The sequence below is a fragment of the Ascaphus truei genome, chromosome 15, assembly GCF_040206685.1.
Source record: "Ascaphus truei isolate aAscTru1 chromosome 15, aAscTru1.hap1, whole genome shotgun sequence".
Taxonomy (NCBI): Eukaryota; Metazoa; Chordata; class Amphibia; order Anura; family Ascaphidae; genus Ascaphus; species Ascaphus truei.
The window spans coordinates 54,202,845-54,210,354 of NC_134497.1; the positions used below are offsets into that span (position 1 = coordinate 54,202,845).

Sequence of the window (7,510 nt, forward strand, 5' to 3'; positions counted from 1 at the left end):
CCAATGGGACTCTAGCACAGCCTATAAATAGTCTCTTAGAACATGTCAGATTACACTCCTGATGAAACCGCAATACGGAGAAACGCGTAGAGTGAACCCTGATGAGAGAAGACCACTAAAGGATCGAAGTTCCCCAGAGAGCCAAGCGCAGATGACGTCACTTCCGGTTTCCGGTTTGGGTGAGACGCACCAGTGAAACGCACGCCGAGGCGAAGGGGGGACTGATACAGCTGCTTTGCACAGAGATCCAATATGTGATCTAAACGCTTGTTATTCTTTTATACATTGTGAGTGTATTGTACATCCACTTACCAATTTTAATAGATATTTCGTACAGTCTGCACTATGTCTGTTTCCTCATTTTTTACCTAAGGTCCTCAGTATCCACCTAGATACACTGACCCACCTCTACCACGGGTAGACAGGCTGTCCCTGAAAGATACCTTTATGGGAACAACACTCACCATACACTTGTGAGTACTTAGCACACCGCACTTTAAATTTTTTTTATTTTCATCACAATACTGCACCATCAGGAAATGTGTTTCTGTTTTGCATGACTTTGCGCTTCCCGATGATCTTCACTTCCTCAATTTCCATCTGACAGAAGAACCGAATAAAGACTGCATTTTGTATTATTCATGATTATTTGCATATTTGTATTTTTTGTCCCTGATAAAATAAAATAAATATTTCTTTACATTCATGATAATCATAATCATTGACAACCCCCCAACCCCCGCACACACCTACACCAAAAGGTGGTAATTTACTGCATCAACAACATGAATCAGATAATGGATTTTTTAACTCTCAATTTCACAGTGCTGTGCAAATCAGATTTACATATCAAGGGCCTTATGCAGAGAGCATAGAATTTTAAAATTGGCGAATTTCATAAAAAGTAGCTTTTTTGGAGAGTTTTATTCTCCATATGCAGAAAAGTGCGAATTCTGCTATGTTTAACATGGATGCGTGTGGCGAGTTTAAATTGGCGAGATGCGCGCTTCAGAAACGTGTAAAAACAAATTTGCGCCTTTTTTTCCCCTTTACTATAGGCGGCGAGCGCCATCTTGCCATCTTTTCCTGGCGCGGCAAAAATGCGCGAATCGCGGCATTTTTTGGCGCGAACAGCCGCTTTATGCCGTTCGCACCTCTCTGCATTCGGAGAGTTTTAAAAATGGCGAGATGGAGGTTCTCGCCAGCCGCGAGGCGAGTTTTAGCAATTGAAAAAACAAAATGGCGCGTTTTTCGGAACTCGCCATTTTCTGCCGGTTTCTGCGCGAAATTGTACAAAAAATGGCGAATTTCGAAATAACGATGCTCTCTGCATAAGGCCCCAAATTCGAGAAGGGATTATCAAAAGCGTTACCGTAACAAAGCCTCAAAGGGTTGGGGGGGTGGATGGGTGAGCCATGCGCAGTAATCATCAGCTAGCTCCCTTCCCAAAGAGGATAACAGAGGGTGACTCAAAGCCAACAATAGGAAAATTAGGCACGCAGGCGCAGAGAGGTGATGCTCGACAAGGGACTGACGATTAAAAACACAATGGCAAGCTTTAGAAACGGAATGGATTCTGGAGAGGTGTCTGTCGATAAGAGGTTCAAATCCTTGAGCGAGCCTTGTGTGTGTGCGTGGGGAAGGGGGGTACAGGGTACAGCTGCATGAAGGATTAGCTGTACTGCAGTTCAAAGAAATCAGAAAAAGGGGGGAAGGAAAACACAAAATGGATGTGTCTCCTAAAAGAATTCACTATACTGCACACCTACTTAATTTAAAATTTAACTTTTAATATATTTACATAAAACATATGTTACCAAAACGTCGTGTATTGTGCATTAAAAATAAATTAAATTGACAATACCTAGCGTCTGTGTCAGTGAATGTGCGTTGGAATGGTCTCAAACAACAATTTGTAGTAGAGACTACAGGACACAGAACGCTAATAGTCAGGGTATAAACCCCTCTGGGGCACCTATGAGATCAGGTACACGTGTAATTATAAATATAACTTACAAACTCAGTGACTAAATATGTCGTGAAAATACAGCAGTCCTGCTTGGATTTATAAACCACAGAGCACTTAGGGATGTCAGTTACAAATGTATTACTATCCAATATATATGAAAGTGCTGCTGAGAGTATAGTGATGGAGGGTAAATGATTCACAGCATAGTAAAGCAATTGTTCACAGCAATTGTTCACAGCATTTTGTTAACAATGTTAAATAAAAGGCCTATGGATGTAAATTGCTAAATGTAATCTTTTACATAAAAAACAACATTTCCTCATTTTCCTATTTGGCTTACATTGGAGCGAATGTAAAGCAGTCAAATACAATAGGTGTCTCAATGTGGGCAAGAAGATATTTGTAATTGATGATGTATGATTTAAAAAAAATAAAAAATGAGAGCTGTCCAAGCATATTCTTCCTTTTTTCAAACCAAAATACCCCAGTGGAGCCAATGCTACTCATTATTTGGGTCTAGAGGATACATATATTTCCAGATCTATATATCCTAAAAAGGCTATCTTTAATTAGCATCCTGTCTAACTGTACTAAGTAAGGGTCAGCCTATCCCCCCTTCTTACCCCAACTATTCACCTCTCACATTTATATCTTGCTCACCATATGTAATCCACTTCTCACCTCTCTCATAATCTGTAGTTATTACATTTCCTCCACCTACCTCCTGAGAATGATTAATAAACAAATCTGAACTCAATACAAAACCCCATTAAGAGTTAAAATTCACCCTAGCAAAGCCACATTCTACTTTTCAATCAAGCCAGAAATATTTTTTCAAACACAATTTGCATCTGAATGGCGGTGGTGGAACAAAAGCTTTCTACGTTTTGTTTTTAAATCCAAACAAGTATAAATCCCTCTTAAGAGTTAATCCTCACTGTAGCACAACCCCATGCTATTTCACCAGAGTCTTCAATTTAATAAATTATATTTTTGCTATACAGCCGCAGCCCCTTTTATTCTCCAACATCTCCAACTTTTTTCGGGAATTTTTTCCGAATGCCACGCACTTCACCGCACTTCACCACGTTCATGCCGCATTCATACCGCTTTCATTTTGCATTCATGCCGGCGTCACCCGCGGTTGATGTTTTTCTACGTTTTTAAATCCAAACAAGTATAAATTCCACTTAAGTGTTAATCCTCACTGTAGCACAACCCCATGCTATTTCACCAGAGTCTTCAATTTAATAAATTATCTTATTGCTATAGGCGAGTGGATCTTGTATGTGGGAGAAACCAAGAGTGCTGAAAGAAGTTTTGCATGTACGACCATCTTTTCTTTCAGTTAAACGTGCTTTATGCTTTATGCTTTATCAGAGTGGGCAATCATAAATGACAACATAGAAGAGGAATAAAGAATCTTCTTTTTTTGCCAATTACAAAGCAAGCTAAAGGATAACATGCTAAAACAACATTGAATATTTTAATAACACACAGTGAAAGTAAATATGAAGGAACAAGGCTTGATGTTAATATTAAAGATATTTTAAATGCCTTAAGCATAGAATAAAATATTCCAACACATTTGAACTTTGCAACTCACTCAAAAAATCATGTTTTTTGATCAATTTTGACATACAAAGGGTGGAGGGATATCAACATTGATCTCTTGGGTATCTAGAGGGAACTATGAATATGCAGACTATGGCAAAAGTATCAACAAAATAAAAATGTCCAAGAATTAGGTATTCAATATTCTTAATCTGCTAAACAAAAACATACAGGACCCCTATAAGATCATATTGAACGCCCCAAAAACATTAAATCTGATTTTAATATAAAATGTTCTGTCTCTGAACTTTTGATATGAACCAAATAACAAATATGAACCAAATAACCTTGAGAATATTTTCATAAAGAGAAATACATGACTTGTTTGTACACATTGTTTAAGCAACATTATCTTTGTAAAATGTTGCTGCTATTGGGTTTTTGAACAATGACGAGAAATAATTTTTGTTAACCACATTCAATGTACAGTATGAAACAGATCTGAGGCAGAAAAAAAAGAAAAGGGGTTAAAAGGAGGAAAGGGAAAATGATCTTACTTGGATGTCAGAGATTAAAAGAGTAGATTTGGAGGACAATTGGGGCAAGAAGAACATAGATCATCACAGGCATGTGCTCCAGTGGCGCAATCGGTTAGCACGCGGTACTTATATGGCAGTACGTGCTAAGCTATGCCGAGGTTGTGAGTTCAAGCCTCACCTGGAACATATCCTTTTTTGTTTCATCAAGCATTGTTTGAATGTATACAATGTTAAATAAAAGGCCTATGGATGTAAATTGCTAAATGTAATCTTTTACATAAAAACAACATTTCCTCATTTTCCTATTTGGCTTACATTGGAGCGAATGTAAAGCAGTGTCTCAATGTGGGCAAGAAGATATTTGTAATTGATGATGTATGATTTAAAAAAATTAAAAAATGAGAGCTGTCCAAGCATATTCTTCCTTTTTTCAAACCAAAATACCCCAGTGGAGCCAATGCTACTCATTATTTGGGTCTAGAGGATACATATTTTTCCAGATTTATATATCCTAAAAAGGCTATCTTTAATGAGCACCCTGTCTATCTGTACTAAGTAAGGGTCAGCCTATCCCCCCTTCTTACCCCAACTATTCACCTCTCACATTTATATCTTGCTCACCATATATAATCCACTTCTCACCTCTCTCATAATCTGTAGTTATTCCATTTCCTCCACCTACCTCCTGAGAATGATTAATAAACAAATCTGAACTCAATACAAAACCCCAGTAAGAGTTAAAATTCACCCTAGCAAAGCCACATTCTACTTTTCAATCAAGCCAGAAATATTTTTTCAAACACAATTTGCATCTGAATGGCGGTGGTGGAACAAAAGCTTTCTACGTTTTGTTTTTAAATCCAAACAAGTATAAATCCCTCTTAAGAGTTAATCCTCACTGTAGCAAATCCCATGCTATTTCACCAGAGTCTTCAATTTAATAAATAATTTTTTTGCTATACAGCCGCAGCCCCTTTTATTCTCCAACATCTCCAACTTTTTTTGGGTTTTTTTCCGAATGCCACGCACTTCACCGCACTTCACCACGTTCATGCTGCATTCATACCGCTTTCATGTTGCATTCATGCCGGCGTCACCCGCGGTTGATGTTTTTCTACGTTTTTAAAAAAAATCCAAACAAGTATAAATCCCACATAAGAGTTAATCCTCACTGTAGCACAACCCCATGCTATTTCACCAGAGTCTTCAATTTAATAAATTATCTTATTGCTATAGGCGAGTGGATCTTGTATGTGGGAGAAACCAAGAGTGCTGAAAGAAGTTTTGCATGTACGACAATCTTTTCTTTCAGTTTTACGTGCTTTATGCTTTATGCTTTATCAGAGTGGGCAATCTTAAATGACAACATAGAAGAGGAATAAAGAATCTTCTTTTTTTTGCCAATTACATAGCAAGCTAAAGGATAACATGCTAAAACAACATTGAATATTTGAGTAACACACAGTGAAAGTAAATATGAAGGAACAAGGCTTGATGTTAATATTAAAGATATTTTAAATGCCTTAAGCATAGAATAAAATATTCCAACACATTTGAACTTTGCAACTCACTCAAAAAATCATGTTTTTTGATCAATTTTGACATACAAAGGGTGGAGGTATATCAACATTGATCTCTTGGGTATCTAGAGGGAACTATGAATATGCAGACTATGGCAAAAGTATCAACAAAATAAACATGTCCAAGAATTAGGTATTCAATATTCTTAATCTGCAAGACAAAAACATACAGAACCCCTATAAGATCATATTGAACGCCCCAAAAACATTAAATCTGTTTTTAATATAAAATGTTCTGTCTCTGAATTTAATATCAAAGTACGAAGTACATTTGTTCTTAATGAGAATAATTCTGTTTCACAAAAAATTCCATAAAGTTTACATTTGATTAATGTCTTAATTTTCTGTAAACTTCAGGAAGTCATAGTACAGGCATACCCCGCATTAACGTACGCAATGGGACCGGAGCATGTATGTAAAGCGAAAATGTACTTAAAGTGAAGCACTACCTTTTCCCACTTACCGATGCATGTACTGTACTGCAATCGTCATATACGTGCACAACTGATGTAAATAACGCATTTGTAACAGGCTCTATAGTCTCCCCGCTTGCGCACAGCTTCGGTACAGGTAGGGAGCCGGTATTGCTGTTCAGGACGCGATGACAGGCGCATGCATTAGCTGGCGTTTGCCTATTGGGCGATATGTACTTACTCGCGAGTGTACTTAATGTGAGTGTACTTAAAGTGGGGTATGCCTGTACAATTATTACATACATTAATGACCATTTTCAGTAAAATTCAAGCTACGTTGTTTTTGTCTTCAACAGGTTTAGAAAGCCCTGCTTAGCTTTTGTGAATGATAACAATAAAACATTACAAATGCTTTTTCATAACAAAAAGCTATTTGTGCTGAAGTGTGATAAGCAGTTGAACTATAACATTGATTATTCCCATTATATTTAAACAATATAGTTTTGGCAGACTGTAAAGAATGTACACATCCCAATACATGCAGTACTTAGCACAGTCATTATGAAGAAGTCAAATATTATCTGTAAATATAAAGTGGAAGACTTCCCTCACTCTCACACTAAAGTGCTCATTATCCTCTGTCACCTTAAGGGCCTCATGCAGAGAGCAGTGCTAATAGCAATATCGCCATTTTCCGGCGAAAATCGAGCTAAAAGCAGCAGAAAAAGGCAAGTTTTAAAAAAAATGCGCCATTTTTTTTTTCTTGAAATTCGCCGCGCGGCTGGAGAGATCCTAATCTCTCCAGTGTTTTTTTCTGCCGTATGCAGAGAGCCGCGAACGCCATCTAGTGGCTTTTCGCGCCCAAAAAATGGCGCGATTTTCAACTTTTTTCCTCTCCACCAAGCAGCTGGCGCTCCGCGGCCGGTGGAGGAGAAAAAAAAAATCGATTTTTTCCCCACTAGTTTCAACAGCGCTTATAGCGCTGGTTGAAACTCTCCATATGCAGAAAGGATTGTAAATGCAGTTTTATGCCCTTTCTGCATATGGAGAAAAAAACTCTCCAATAAAGCTAAAAAAAATTCCCCTCTCCAATTCTAAATAGCGCTGCTCTCTGCATGAGGCCCTAAGTTTTTTCTGTAGGGGTAAATCGTTTCTCCTCTATTTTATGTTGTGCAAAGTATTGCACACAAATGATCTCTTAGCACTATGTTGCAGCATAGAGATACTTATCAATAGAAGACAATGCATTTATTGAAATGGAGTCCTTTATTAAATGTTTTACAGCCATCAGCACCCTAAAATGTATAACTTGGGAAATGTTTGAAGAATTCAGAGTGTTTTCTTCTTTAATGTGCCACATATTCCAGTAAGTAAAGATTGCTTTGCCAAGCAGATACAAACAAAATGAAAAGTGCAGTGAAGTTTTTAATAACACTTTACCTCTGAAAAAGTCAA

The 7,510-nt window shown here is 37.5% G+C and overlaps 1 non-coding gene across 1 annotated transcript; it reads left to right on the forward strand.

Moving 5' to 3' along the window:
• Positions 1-4,155: 4,155 nt before the first annotated feature.
• TRNAI-UAU (transfer RNA isoleucine (anticodon UAU)) lies at positions 4,156-4,248 on the forward strand. The gene is given in 2 exon segments: positions 4,156-4,193; positions 4,213-4,248. It is a non-coding gene; the product is annotated as a tRNA-Ile (tRNA).
• The last annotated feature ends 3,262 nt before the right edge of the window (positions 4,249-7,510 follow it).